General features: G+C 41.9%; 1 protein-coding gene across 4 annotated transcripts in view; it reads left to right on the top strand.

Moving 5' to 3' along the window:
• ALG5 (ALG5 dolichyl-phosphate beta-glucosyltransferase) overlaps nt 1–14323 on the top strand; it is a 123188-nt gene that overhangs the window by 87043 nt on the left and 21822 nt on the right. The gene's annotated exons all lie outside the window — the stretch shown is intronic.

Below are 14323 nucleotides of genomic sequence, written 5' to 3'. Positions count from 1 at the left end.
GCCTTCTCCCTTAGGTTGGACAGTCTGTTCAGTGTTACCTTGTCTCTGGATCTTGCCGGGGTCCAACCCCAGCAGGTCCAGGGGTTCCCAAAGGCGTAGACGGAGTCGGCGAAGAAGGAAGGACACGGAGACAGTGTTCAGTTGATCAGCAGCCTAGCCAGGATCTCCAGCCAGGTTCTGTGTCCATGTTCTCTTGGTAGGTTCTCCAGCCAGGTTCTGTCCAGGTTCTCCAGCCAGGTTCAGTCACCAGGTTCTAGTCAGGTTCTCTTGCCAATTTCTGTAGTCAGGTTCAGTCCTGGATCTTTTGCCATGTTCTCTCCAGCGAAGTTCTTCTGTCTCTAGGTTCTGTGTGTTCTGTCTTCTTGGTTCTGTCTTCTTAGTTCTGTGTTCTAAGTTCTGTCTTCTAAGTTCTGTGTCTTGCTGTCTTATTACATCTGTATTTATACCAGTTGATTCCAGTCCTATCAATCTCTATTACAAAGGTTAGGGCGTTTCTTATCTCCATTCCAGGGAGTAAAGATTATGTAGCTTAAGCATGATTGTTCGTAGTTAAAGTGATTAATTACCCGCCTGGCACTTAGTTAAGAGGTTTTATTCCCTCCCTAACTTCAGGGGAAAATCCCTACCTGGGGAAACAACCTTTCTCAGAGAGGAGACCTTGGTTAAAACACATAGTGCCAAGAAGGTGAACAAACATATTAAGAACAGTGAGCAAACATATTAAGAACCATATATGCCAGGTCCCTTGAAACAGCAAGCATGGACCGGCTCCCGGCAGGATCTATTTTTCATTAGTTTATGTTGATCGTTATATCCCACATATGAGTGACATCATGTGATACTTATCTTTCTCCTACTGGCTTATTTTGCTTAGCATTAATGCTCTCCAGTTCCATCTATGCTGTTGCAAATGGTAAAAGTTCCTTTTTTTTCATAGCATCGTAGTATTCCATTGTGTAGAGGTACCACATGTTTTTAATCCACTCATTTTCATTTTTGTTCTTTTAATTACAGTTGACATACATTATTATATTAGTTTTAGGTTTACACCCAGTTATTAGATATTGCATAACTTATTCGTCAGTCATCCCAATAAATTTTTCACCCATCTGACAACATGCATAGTTATTAGAATATTATTAACTGCATTCCCTGTGCTGTACTTTACATCTCCATGACTATTCTATACTTGTTAATCCCTTCAGCTTTTTCACCCATCTTGCTAATCTCCTGCCCATCTGGCCACTGTCAAAATGTTCTCTGCATTTATGAGTCTGTTTCTGTTCTGCTTGTTTGTTTATTTTTGTATTTAGATTCAATTATTGATATGTATATATTTATTGCCATTTTATCATTCATATTTTTTTATCTTTTCTTTTTTTTCCTTCTTAAGAAGACCCTTTAACATTTCATATAATATTGGTTTGGTAGTGATTAATTCCTCCAGCTTGTTCTTGCTGGGAAGCTATATCTGTCCTTTGATTCTAAATGATAACTTTGCTGAATAGAGAAATCTTGGTTGTAGGTCCTTGCTTTTCATCACTTTGAATATTTCTTGCCACAGCCTTCTGGCCTGCACAGTTTCTGTTGAGAATCAGTTGACAGTCTTATGGGAGGACTCCCTTGTAGGTAACTAACTGTTTTTCTCTTGCTGCTTTTAAGATTCTCTCTTTGTCTTTAACATTTTGTATTTTAATTATGGTTTGTCTTGGTGTAGGCCTCTTTGGTTTCATCTTGTTTGGGACTCTGTGCTTCCTGGACTTTTATGTCTGTTTCCTCAACCAAGTTAGGGAAGCTTTCTGTCATATTTTCAAACAGGTTTTCAATTTCTTGCTCCCTCTCTTCTCCTTCCAGCACCTCCATGTTGTGAGTGTTAGTACACTTGAAGTAGTCCCTGAGGCTCCTTAAACTATCCTAATTTTTTATTATTATTATTTTTAATTGTTTTATTGCTTAAAGTATTACAAAGAGTATTACATATGTTTCCTTTTTTCCCCGCCCTTGACAATCCCCTGGCCTCCCCTACCCCACAGTGTCTTATGTCCATTGGATATGCTTATATGCATGCATACAAGTCCTTCGGTTGATCTCTTACCCTCCCTCCTGCCCCCCAACCCTCCCCAGCCTTCCCACTGTAGTTTGACAGTCTGTTGGAGGCTGCTCTGCCTCTGTATCTATTTTTGTTCATAAGTTTATAATGGTCTTTATTATCCATAAATGAGTGAGGTCATGTGGTATTTTTTCCTCATTGACTGGCTTATTTCACTTAGCATAATGCTCTCCAGTTTCATCCATGCTGTTGAAAATGGTAAGAATTCCTTCTTTTTTACAGCAGCATAGTATTCCATCGTGTAGATGTACCACAGTTTTCTAATCCATTCATCTACTGATGGGCACTTAGGCTGTTTCCAGATCTTAGCTATGGTGAATTGTGCTGCTATGAACATAGGGGTGCATATATCCTTTCTGATTGGTGTTTCTGATTTCTTGGGATATATTCCTAGAAGTGGGTTCACAGGGTCAAATGGGAGTTCCATTTTTAGTTTTTTGAGGAAACTCCATACTGTCTTTCATAGTGGCTGCACCAGTCTGCATTCCCACCAGCAGTGCAGGAGTGTTCCTTTTTCTCCACATCTTCTCCAGCACTTATCGTTTGTTGATTTGTTGATGATAGCCATTCTGACAGGTGTGAGATGGTACCTCATTGTTGTTTTTATTTGCATTTCTTGGATGATTAGTGACTTTGAGCATGTTTTCATATGTCTCTTGGCTTTCTGAATGTCCTCTTTTGAAAAGTGTCTAGTTAGGTCCTTTGCCCATTTTTTGATTAGGTTGTTTCTCTTCCTTTTGTTAAGTTGTATGAGTTCCCTATAAATGTTGGAGATTAAACCCGTATTGGTGATAACATTGGCAAATATGTTCTCCCATGCAGTGGGTTTTCTTGTTGTTTTGTTGATGGTTTCTTTTGCTGTGCAGAAGCTTTTTATTTTGATGTAGTCCCATTTGTTCATTTTCTCGTTAGTTTCCAATGCCCTAGGAGCTGTATTGGTGAAGAAATTGCTTCGGCATATGTCTGAGATTTTGTTGCCTTTGGATTCTTCTAGAATTTTTATGGTTTCTCATTGTACATTTAAGGTCTTTATCCATTTTGAGTTTATTTTTGTGCATGGTGTAAGTTGGTGGTCTAGTTTCATTTTCTTGCATGTATCTGTCCAATTTTCCCAACACCATTTATTGAAGAGACTATCTTGACTCCATTGTATGTTCTTGCCTCCTTTGTCAAATATTAATTGACCATATTGGTTCGGGCCGATTTCTGGGCTCTCTATTCTATTCCATTGATCTATATGTCTGTTCTTGTGCCAGTACCAGGCAGTTTTGAGAACGGTGGCTTTGTAATACAGCATGATATCTGGTATTGAGATCCCACCGACTTTGTTCTTTCTCAGGATTGCTACAGGTACTCAGGGTCAGATGAATTTTTGGAGAGTTTGTTCTAGGTCTGTGAAATATGCCGTTGGTATTTTAATGGGAAGTGCGTTGAATTTATAGATTGCTTTGGGTAGTATGGACATTTAAATGATGTTGATTCTACCAATCCAAGAACATGGTATGTTCTTCCATCTGTTTATGTCTTCTTCTATCTCATTTTTCAACGTCCTGTAGTTTTCTGAGTAGAAGTCTTTTACCTCTTCAGTTAAGTTTATTCCTAGGTATCTTAATTTTTTTGGTGCGATGATAAATGGGATTTTTTTTTAGTCTCTCTTTCTGTAAGTTCACTATTGGTGTATAGAACTGCCATGGATTTCTTGGTGTTAATTTTGTATCCTGCTACATTGCCAAATTCATTTATTAAGTCTAATAGTTTTTTGATGGAGTCTTTAGGGTTTTGTTTGTATAATATCATGTCATCTGCAAATAAGGACAGTTTTACTTCTTCTTTTCCAAATTTGATGCCTTTTATTTCTTCTTGTCTAATTGCAATGGCTAATACTTCCAGTACTATGTCAAACAGGAGTGGTGAGAGTGGGCATCCCTGTCTTGTTCCTGTTCTTAGGGGAAATGGTGTTAGTTTTTGTCCATTGAGTATGATGCTGGCTGTGGGTTTGTCATATATAGCTTTTATTATGCTGAGGTATGATCCTTCTATTCCCACCTTGCTGAGAGTTTTTATCAAAAATGGGTGTTGGATTTTGTCAAATGCTTTTTCTGCATCAATTGATATGACTATGTGGTTTTTTTCTTTCAATTTGTTTATGTGATGTATCACGTTTATGGATTTGCGGATATTTTACCATCCTTGCATCCCTGGGATAAATCCAACTTTGTCATGGTGTATGATCTTTCTGATGTACTGCTGGATCCAATTTGCTCAGATTTTGTTGAGGATTTTGGCATCTATGTTCATGAGGGATATTGGTCTGTAATTCTCTTTCTTTTTATCTTTTTTTTCATTGTTAAGTAATTATTTATTAAAGACATCTATTTCATATATATTGTTGATCAATTAACGTTGAATTCATAGCCAGTAGCACTATAATTTATGCCTGTATGGAGCTTATCTAACAAACACATTTGGTTTTCCCAGCATATCTTTTTCTATCCCTTCACACTTAAACTTCCTGTGTCCTGATAGCTAAAGGCTGTCTCTTATAAGCAGCACATATTTGAATTTTAAAAATTTTGACTGACAGTAGTATTCGTTTTCATGGAATATTTAGACCATTTACATTTAATATACTTACTGACATAGTTGTATTTATATCTACCATTTTATTACTTGCTTTTTATTTGACCCACCTGCCTTATTTTCCTTTCTTCTCTTTTCATGACTTATGTATTAATCAAATATTTGCATCATTTTATTTTTCCTATATTTACATGTTGGATTATTTCACTTAGCATAATAATCCCAGGTCTATCCATGCTGTTGCAAAGGGTATGACATCCTTTATTTTTATGATAGAGTGGTATTTCATTATATAAATCTATCACAGCTAACCTTACACCTAAAACAACTAGAAAAAGAATAACAAATGAAGCACAATGTAAGTAGAAGAAAGAAAAATAAAAACCAGAGCAGTAATAAATGACATAGATTCTAAAAATACAATACAAAAGATCAATAAAATCAAGAGATAAATTAGATTGATGGACCTCTAACTAGACTCATCAAGAAACAAAGAGTACCCAAATAAGTAAAATCAGAAATGAAAGAGAAGTAATAACTGACACCACAGAAGTACAAAAGATAGAAAACACTATAAACAACTATCTGTCAACAAATCGGACAACCTGAGTGAGATGGACAAATTCTTAGAAACATACAATCTTCCAAAACTGAATTAGAAAGAAGCAGAAACTCTGAATAAACTGATTACAACACTAATGAAATTGAAGCAGTAATACCCGCCCTCCCCCCAAAAAAGTCCTGCACTGGCTTCACAGGCAAATTTTACCAAACATTCAAATAAGGACAAACACATATCCTTCCCCAAACTATTTTAAAAAATTCAAGAGGAGGGAAGATACCCAAGCTCATTTTATGAGCCCAGCATTATCCTAATTCCAAAAGCAATTAAATACATTACCAAGAAAGAAAATTATGGCAAATATCCCTGATGTTAAAATCTCCAACAAAATATTAACAAACAAGATCCAGCAATACATTAAAAACACCATATACCATGATCAAGTGGGATTTGTTCTGGACATGCACGATTGGTACGATATTCGTAGATCAATAAGTATGATACATCACATAAAGAAAATGAAGGATAAAAATCACATAATCACATCAATGGATGCAGAAAAAACATTTGATGAAATCCAGCACCCATTTATGATAGATAACAAACTCTTAGCAAAGTGGGAATAGAGGGATCACACCTCAACATAATAAAGGCCATATATGACAAACCCACAACCAACATCAAACCCACTGGTCAAAAAGTAAAAATGTTCCCTGTTGGGGTCCAGCCCCAGCAGGTCCAGGGGTTCCCAAAGGTATGGACAGAGGTGGTGAAGAGGGAATAACACATAGGCAGTGTTTAGTTGATCAGCATAGTTGGGTTCTCCAGCCAGGTTCTGTGTCCTGTTGTCTTGTTACATCTGTATTTATACCAGTTGGTTTTAATCCTATCAATTTCTATTCCAAAGGTTAGGGCGTTTCTTATCTCCATTCCAGGGAGTAAAGATTATGTAGCTTAAGCGTGATTGTTTGTAGTTAAAGTGATTAACTACCCACCTGGCACTTAGTTAAGGGGTTTTATTCCCTCCCTAACTTCAGGGGAAAATCCCTACCTGGGGAAACAACCTTTCTCAGAGAGGTGACCTTGGTTAAAACACATAGCGCCAAGAAGGGGAGCAAACATATGCCAGATACGCCAGGTCCCTTGAAACATATTCTGTGCAGATGTTTCTTCCCTGAAGCAACTGTGTCAAGCAGCAAGGATGGACTGGCTTCCGGCAAATTCCCCCTTTTTTATTTTTGAAATGATAGCGCATGTAAATCAGCGGCCACCTCTCGGATTGGCTTAAGACTCGGAAGAAGACTGACAAACAGTGATAGCGAGCATAGCTATAAACATAGTGGATGCAGTTCACAAGGAGCCTTGTTTCTTTAGAAGGTTGCTGGCCTCTTCAGTCAAGGGATTTCAGCTGGCCTCAAGTCGGGGGTTTGGTTGTCCTTGTTGATCTGGCTAGCGGGCAGCGTCATGGGCAATGGGCTTCCCAAAGCGTCAGCGAGTTGAAGGGCTGCATCAAAGGGTCCATCAGGGCCGTGCTTGATGGTGGTGTCGGTGTCCGTGGAGGAGTCAGCTGTGCCCTCTGGGTCGGCCGATATGGAGGACATATGGACAGACAAAAAGGAGGCACCTGTGATCCTCCCAATGGACAAATGGGTCCAGCTCAGGGCTGCACATCTGCTGCACACGGGCACTAGTCAGGTGTGCTAGGGTGAGGGCTAGATGGAGGGCAGTGAGACGTAAGGTCGGCCTGTGGAAAATATACAAGCATATCCTCTCCCCCAGGTTAAAAGTACATCAGGTCCCTTCCAGGCTCCTGTAAGCAAGTCTCTGTAATTCTCTTTCATTGTGTTGTCTTTATCTGGTTTGGGTATTAGGGTGATGCCGGCTTCATAGAATGATCTTGGAAGTGTTCCTTCCTCTTGAACTTTTTGTAGTAGTCTCAGGAGGATACGTTTTAGTTCTTCCTTGAATGTTTGGTAAAACTCCGCTATGAAGCCGTCCGGTCCTGGGCTTTTGTTTGCTGGAAGCTTTTTGATGACCACTTCAATGTCTTCCATAGTTATTGGCCTATTGAGATTTTTAGATTCTTCCTGATTGAGTTTTGGAATGTTGTATTTTTCTAGGAATTTGTCCATTTCCTCCAGGTTGTCTAGTTTGTTGGAGTAGAGTTGTCCATAGTATTGTTTAACAATCATTTGTATTTCTGTGGGATCTGTTGTTATTTTGCCTCTATCATTTCTGATTTTGTTTATTTGGGTCCTCTCTCTTTTCTTCGTGAGTCTGGCTAGAGCAGGGGTGGGCAAACTTTTTGACTAGAGGGACACAATGGGTTCTTAAACTGGACCGGAGGGCCGGAACAAAAGCATGGATGGAGTGTTTGTGTGAACTAATATAAATTCAAAGTAAACATCATTACACAAAATGGTACGGTCTTTTTTTTTTTTTAGTCTTATTCATTTCAAACAGGCAGGATCAGGCCAGCGGGCCGTAGTTTTCCCACGGCTGGGCTAGAGGCTCATCAATCTTGTTTATCCTTTCAAAGAACCAGCTCTTGGTTTCATTGATTTTTATGTATTGTTTTTTTGGGTCTATGTCATTTACTTCTGCTCTAGTCTTTATTATCTCCCTCCTTCTGCTCACCCTGGGCTTTTCTTGCTGCTCTCTTTCTAGTTCTTTGAGTTGTAGAGTTAGATGATTTACTACCATTTTTTCTTGTTTTTTGAGGTAGGCCTGTAGAGTTATAAACTTCCCTCTCAGGACCGTTTTCATTGTGTCCCATAGATTTTGAATTGTTGTGTCTTTATTGTCATTAGTTTCCAGGATGTTTTTAACTTGTTGATCTCATTTGTAACCCAATCAATATTTAATAACATGCTATTCAGTTTCCAAGTGTTTGAGTATTTTGGGTTGTTTTTATTGTAGTTTATTTCTAATATTATGCCCTTGTGGTCTGAGAAGATGCTTGGTATGATTTCAATCTTCTTGAATTTATGGAGACTTTGTTTGTGACCCAATATGTGGTCTATTTTTGAATCTGTCCCATGAGCACTTGAGTAGAATGTATATTCCGTGGCTTTGGGGTGAAGTGTTCTGAATATGTCAATTAAGTCCATCTGATCTAGTGAGTCATTTAGGATTGCTGTTTCTTTGCTGATTGTGTGTCTAGAGGATTTATCCAGTGATGTCAGTGGTGTATTAAAGTCCCCAACTATGATTGTATTGTTGTCGATCTCTCCCTTGATATCTTCCAGGAGTTTTTTTATGTATTTGGGTGCTCCTGCATTGGGTGCATATATGTTTATCAGTGTTATATCCTCTTGTGGTATTGATCCCTTTAGTATTATGAAGTGGCCTTCCTTATCTCTTGTTACGGCCTTCACTTTGAGGTCTATTTTGTCTGATATAAGTATTGCTATCCCAGCTTTCTTTTCATTTCCATTTGCCTGGAAGATATTTTTCCATCCCTTCACTTTCGGTCTGTGTGAGTCCCTTATTCTGAGGTGGGTCTCTTGTAGACAGCAAATATATGGGTCATGGTTTTTTATCCATTCAGCCACTCGATGTCTTTTGATTGGAGCATTTAGTCCATTTACGTTTAAAGTTATTATTGAAAGGTACTTGTTTGTAGCCATTTCTATTTTTTGTGCCTGTTTTCTTTCTTAGCTTTTTATTTCTTCTTTTTACACCAGTCCCTTTAGCATTTCTTGCATGGCTGGCTTGGTGGTGATAAACTCCCTTAGCCTTTTTTTGTCTGTGAAGCTTCTTATTTCCTCTTCAATTTTGAATGATAGCCTTGCTGGATAGAGTATTCTTGGATTTATTCCTTTGCTTTGCATCACTTTGTAAATTTCCATCCATTCTTTTCTGGCCTGATGTGTTTCTGTTGAGAAATCATTTGATAATCTAATGGGAGATCCCTTGTATGTAACTTTCCGTCTCTCTCTTGCAGCCTGTAAGATTCTCTGTTTGTCCTGAACATTTGCCATGGTAATTATGATGTGTCTTGGTGTGGGTCTTTTGGGGTTCACCTTGTTTGGGACTCTGTGCTTGTGTGACTTTTTTCTTCCCCACCTCAGGGAAGTTTTCTGATATTATTTCTTCAAATAGGTTTTCTAACCCTTGTTCATCTTTCTGTTGTTCTGGCACCCCTATTATTCGTATGTTGTTTCGTTTCATGTTGTCCCATAGCTCCCTTAGGCTCTCCTCTGGTCTTTTAATTTTTTTCTCTAATTGCAGTTCAGTTTGGGTGTGTTTTGCTTCCCTGTTTTCTAATTCGCTAATTCGGACCTCCGCTTCTCCTAGTCTACTGTTGAAACTTTCCATGGTGTTTTTTATTGCAGCTATATCACTTTTCATTTCTTCTTGGTTCTTACATAAGTTGTTGATTTTTTTCATCCGTTTCCTCTTGCTTCTTGCATAAGTTGTTGATTTTTTTCCTTCATCTGGTTTATGCATTCTACAACCCTTAATTTGAATTCTTTTTCTGTCTTGCCCAATGCTTCTGTTTCACTTAGCTGCTTTTCTGGTGAGTCCTCCTTTTCTTTCCTTTGGGGTTTTCTTTGTCTACCCATGTTTGAACTCACCAACATATCTAGATATTGAGTCATTCAGGGGCTGCTCCTTGGGTGGCAGTGGCTACTCGGGCTGGGGTTGCTCCTCGGGCGGTTGTGGTAGCAGCTGCTCCTCAGTTGGCAGTAACTCCTCTGGTGGGTGCTGTTCACAGCTGTGGTGGCTCCTCTGGCTGGTAGGGGGAGGCTTCACACACAGCTGCTGTTCCTCAGACAGAGAGTGTGCTGATTACGAGGCTGCTGTTCCTTTGATGGAGGCGGGCTACACACGCAGCTGCTACTCCTTGAACTGGGGCAGACTGCTCACGTGGCTGCTGATCCTTGGATGGGGGCTGGCTGCACGCTGCTGTTGTTCCTCTGATGTGGTGAGCTGCTTGTGGGGCTACTGCTCCTAGGACTTGGACAGGTTGATTGCAAGTCTGTTTGCTCTTCAGATGGGGGTGGGCTGCTTGCGAGGCTGCTGCTCTTTGGACAGGAGTGAGCTGCATGCATGGCTGCTCCTCCTTTGACGGGGATGTGCCACTCACCTGGCGTCTGCTCGTCGGACAAGTGCAGGCTGTTGTGGCTCTACTCCTCGGACCGGCGCGTGCTGCGGAGGGCTGCCGCTCCTCGGATGTGGGAGGTCTACTCGTGTGGCTGCTGCTCCTCGGACTGGCTGGGCTGCTGCTTCTCCTCAAATAGGGGCGGGCCGCTTGCAGAACTTCTGCTCCTCGAATTCGGCAGGCTGCTTGTGCAGCTGCTGCTCCTCGGACTAGTGCAGGGTGTGCGCAGCTGCTGCTCCTCGGATGAGGTCAGGCTGCACAGAACTGCCGCTCCTCAAACATAGGAAGACTGCTCGTGTGGCTGCTGCTCCTCGGAGAGGTCAGACTGCTCGCGTGGTTACTTCTCCTTGGACGGGGAAGCGGGCCACTCACACAGCTGCTGCTCCTTGGACAGGGCCAGGCCACATGAGGCTGCTGCTCTTAGGCTCGAGGCAGGCTGCTCACAGGGCTGATGCTCCCTGCACAAGAGCGCGCCACTCACGTGTCTGCTGTTCACATGGTTGAAAAAGTAATGTGAAAAGAAGTAGGAAATAAAGGAACAAACAAACAAAAAACAAAGAAAAAAGCAAAAAAAACAAACACAAAACCTAACAAAATAATAATGAAAAAATAAAAATGAAAAATTGAAATGTCATTCCTTTGGCTGGCTTAAGTTCCCAGTTTTCTGGAATGTCTGTGATTTTGTTGTCGTCGTCGTCATTGTCGTCGTCGTCGTCGTCGTCGTCGTCACCGCCGCCGCCAGGACTGAAAGCCTCTCTGTAGGCCAGACCCTGTTAACTCCCAGGGACTAATCAGATTATTTTAATCCTTCATCTCATTCAGGGTGGAATCTGGGTGTGGCTGTATTCCTTGCCTGGGGGCTGGAGGGAGGGGTGGGATTATAACTTTAGGAGAAAATGGCTGCCCAGGTCCTGGGCTCAGGGGTGACTCAGCACTTGATTTGCTGCCACTTCTCCTGCCCCCCCTCCCCCTACCCCCCCCCCACCCCCGCTCTCCCCAGATTCTACTCGTCCGCACCTTCTCCCACTCTTCAGCACAGGTGAGTGTCTGTATCCAAAATGTCCTGTGAACAGGGTTCAGTGAAAACACACAAACAAACGCTGGCCACAGAAACGGGGAAGGCTGAGTCTCTGTGAGCTCCTCTCTTACTGGCACTGCATGGTCTGGTCGGCGCTTCAGGCTGCCCCTTTTAGGCTCAGTCCTCCGTAATTTCGGAATACAGATCTCAAATCCCCCGGCGCCAACAGTCCCTCGGATCTCTTTTCCACAGTCAGGGGCTGTGCCTGTCCCAAGAGACGTGGCTGTGTGCCACTCGGTCTCCCTCTGACCCTCTGGGCTCAGAGGTCTGGCAAACTTTCCTGCCCAGATCCCTGGTTTTTATCTCTCCAGGAGAACTCTGCCCTTCTCGGCTGCAAACTGTCTCACCAGCTGAGTATACTTTGCCAATTCGGGGTGGGTGTTATTAGTTTCAGCTACTCACTCCATTTGCTCCAGGACAACCCCTGGGACATGTCTGCCTATTCCGCCGCCATCTTGTCTCCTCAGTCTTATTATTATTTTTTATTTTTTCTGTTCTGATTGGGTGTTTTTTGCCTCCTTATATTCCAAATAGCTGATTTGATTTTTGGTTTCATCTACTCAGTATTGATTCTCTGTAAATTATTTTTCACTTCTGTTAGTTTATCCTTAATTTCTGACTAGTATTTTTTTATGCTGTTGAGGTTTTCACTCAATACATTAAGCATCCTTATAGCAGTGTTTTAAACTCTGCATCTAGTATATTGCTTGTCTCCATTTTGTTTAGTTTTTTTGTTCTGTTCTTTCATTTGGGACATTTCTTTGTCTCCTCATTTTGGCAGCCTCCTTGTGTTTGTTTCTATGTATTAAGTAGAGCTGCTACATCTCCCAACTTGGTAGAGTGGCCTAATATAGTAGGTGTTCTATAGGTTACAGTGGCACAACCTCCCTGATCACCCAAGCAGAGCCCTCAAGGGGCATCTCCCATGTGGGCTATGTACTCCCTCCTCTTATAGTTTAACTTTGATTGCTGTTGGCTTATCAGTAGGTGGCATTTACCCCCAGGTCAATCAGCTGGAAGGACTGGCTATGACCACCAACCACTGACCTTTGACCACTGTGGATAATCAACTGTGTAGGGGCCCACCTCATAGAGCAGGACTTACTTCAGTGGGGCTATAGTGCTTGCTGAATCTGATCCTTGAGTGTGTTGCCTATGAGGTGGTTGAGCCATGATGCTTTCACATAGTCTAAAGCTGTCCACTGAGTTACTGTCTGTGAGGCTTCCCAGAGGTACAGGCCAAGATCAACCATTGCTTTTGTTCTGCCTGGGGCCACCCAGCATGAGCTACAAAGCAGTCTGCAGATGGCTGCTACTTGTGCTGGGTTTGGAGTGCCCAGGGGAGGCCCAAGGCCTGCTGCTGTGGGGCCACTTAGCGAGAGGTACGGGGCATGCTGAGGCCAGCTGCTGCTCGTTTGAGAGATTTTAGGAGAATCTGAAGTATACAGGCCATTTGTATGGAAAAGCTGGTGGAAACAGCTTAGGTGAGCCCGAAAGTTGTGAAGTTGTATGTCATGGGGCCTCAAGGAATCACTGTGGGGGAGGGGAGTGTGTGTGCAAGGACAAACAGTGTGAGCCATGTTGATGGAGACTTGGATATGACTCCCACATGCCAGCTCTGTGAGGGAAGGCTCATCCAAGGAACAATGGACTCTGCCAGCACTTCTGTCTGGGAGAAGGTTGTTTGCCCAACTCTTGCCCTGATGCCAGACGATTTTGTTCCTCCCCATATGTCTCTGTTGCTTTTCACGCTGCAGTCCCAGCACTAAAGCTCAGAGGGAGTGAGTCTGAGTAAGTCCCTTCATGGGCCCTTTAAGAGGAATTGCCTGGGATTCCAGCAGCCTTTGTCTTCCTCCGCTTCAATCCCTTCTGGTTTTACAACCTGAAATCATGAGGACTTCTCTTCCTAGCACTAAAACCCAGGTTTGGGGGGCTGGGGACGCTGGTGTAAGGCTGGGACTCCTTGCTCCTCAAGGTGCGGCTCCACAGCTGAGATATCCCTTCCAATTTTTATCTGCCACATTTTGGTGTGGTACCAGCCTGTTCCACATCTTCACCTCCCTTAACAGTCTGGATATGGCTTCTTCTTTAATTTCCTAGTTGTAGGACTTCCCTTCAGCCAGATTCAATTGGTTCTGAATGATGGTTAGTCTGTAATTTAGTTGTAATTTTGATGTGATTGTGGGAGGAGGTGAGTACCACTCTTACTTATGCCACCATGTTGTTCAGAAGTGAGAGTTTCCAGAACTAAATCTTGGTGAATGTCCTTTCTAAGAAACAACACATCCTTCTGCCACATGTCCAAGAAACTGCAGCATGGCCTCCCATTTGTGAGCACTCAGGTTTTTTCTGAATGTGCTGTAGCTAACATAAACCCCTGTATTGTGGATAGTGAAAAAGTTACAAAAGAATTAATAATAAAGCCCTGACCAGTTTGGCTCAGTGGATAGAGCGTCAGCCTGCGGACTGGGGGGTCCCGGGTTCGATTCCGGTCAAAGGCATGTGCCTTGGTTGCGGGCACATCCCCAGTGGGAGGTGTGCGGGAGGCAGCTGATCGATGTTTCTCTCCCTTTGATGTTTCTAATTCTCTATCCCTCTCCCTTCCTCTATGTAAAAAATCAATAAAATAAAAAAAGAATTAAAAATAATAAACTGTGACTTCAATAGCTTAATTGCATAGATTTCAGACTTATCTTTTCTAAATACATTTATACATATTCTCAGTTAACGCTACCATGTGTTCTGCTCCCTTAGAAGTGAAACCTGATACAGCACTGATGGAGTCTTTTAGCACCCTTAAATGTATTCATATTTCCATTTGTTCTGTGTAACAGTTATAATAATAATGTTTATATTGTGTGGGTATTCTTGAATTTATCCTTTAAA

Source organism: Myotis myotis, unplaced genomic scaffold (assembly GCF_014108235.1).
Source record: "Myotis myotis isolate mMyoMyo1 unplaced genomic scaffold, mMyoMyo1.p scaffold_m19_p_3, whole genome shotgun sequence".
Taxonomy (NCBI): Eukaryota; Metazoa; Chordata; class Mammalia; order Chiroptera; family Vespertilionidae; genus Myotis; species Myotis myotis.
This window is presented reverse-complemented; position numbering and strand designations above follow the sequence as displayed.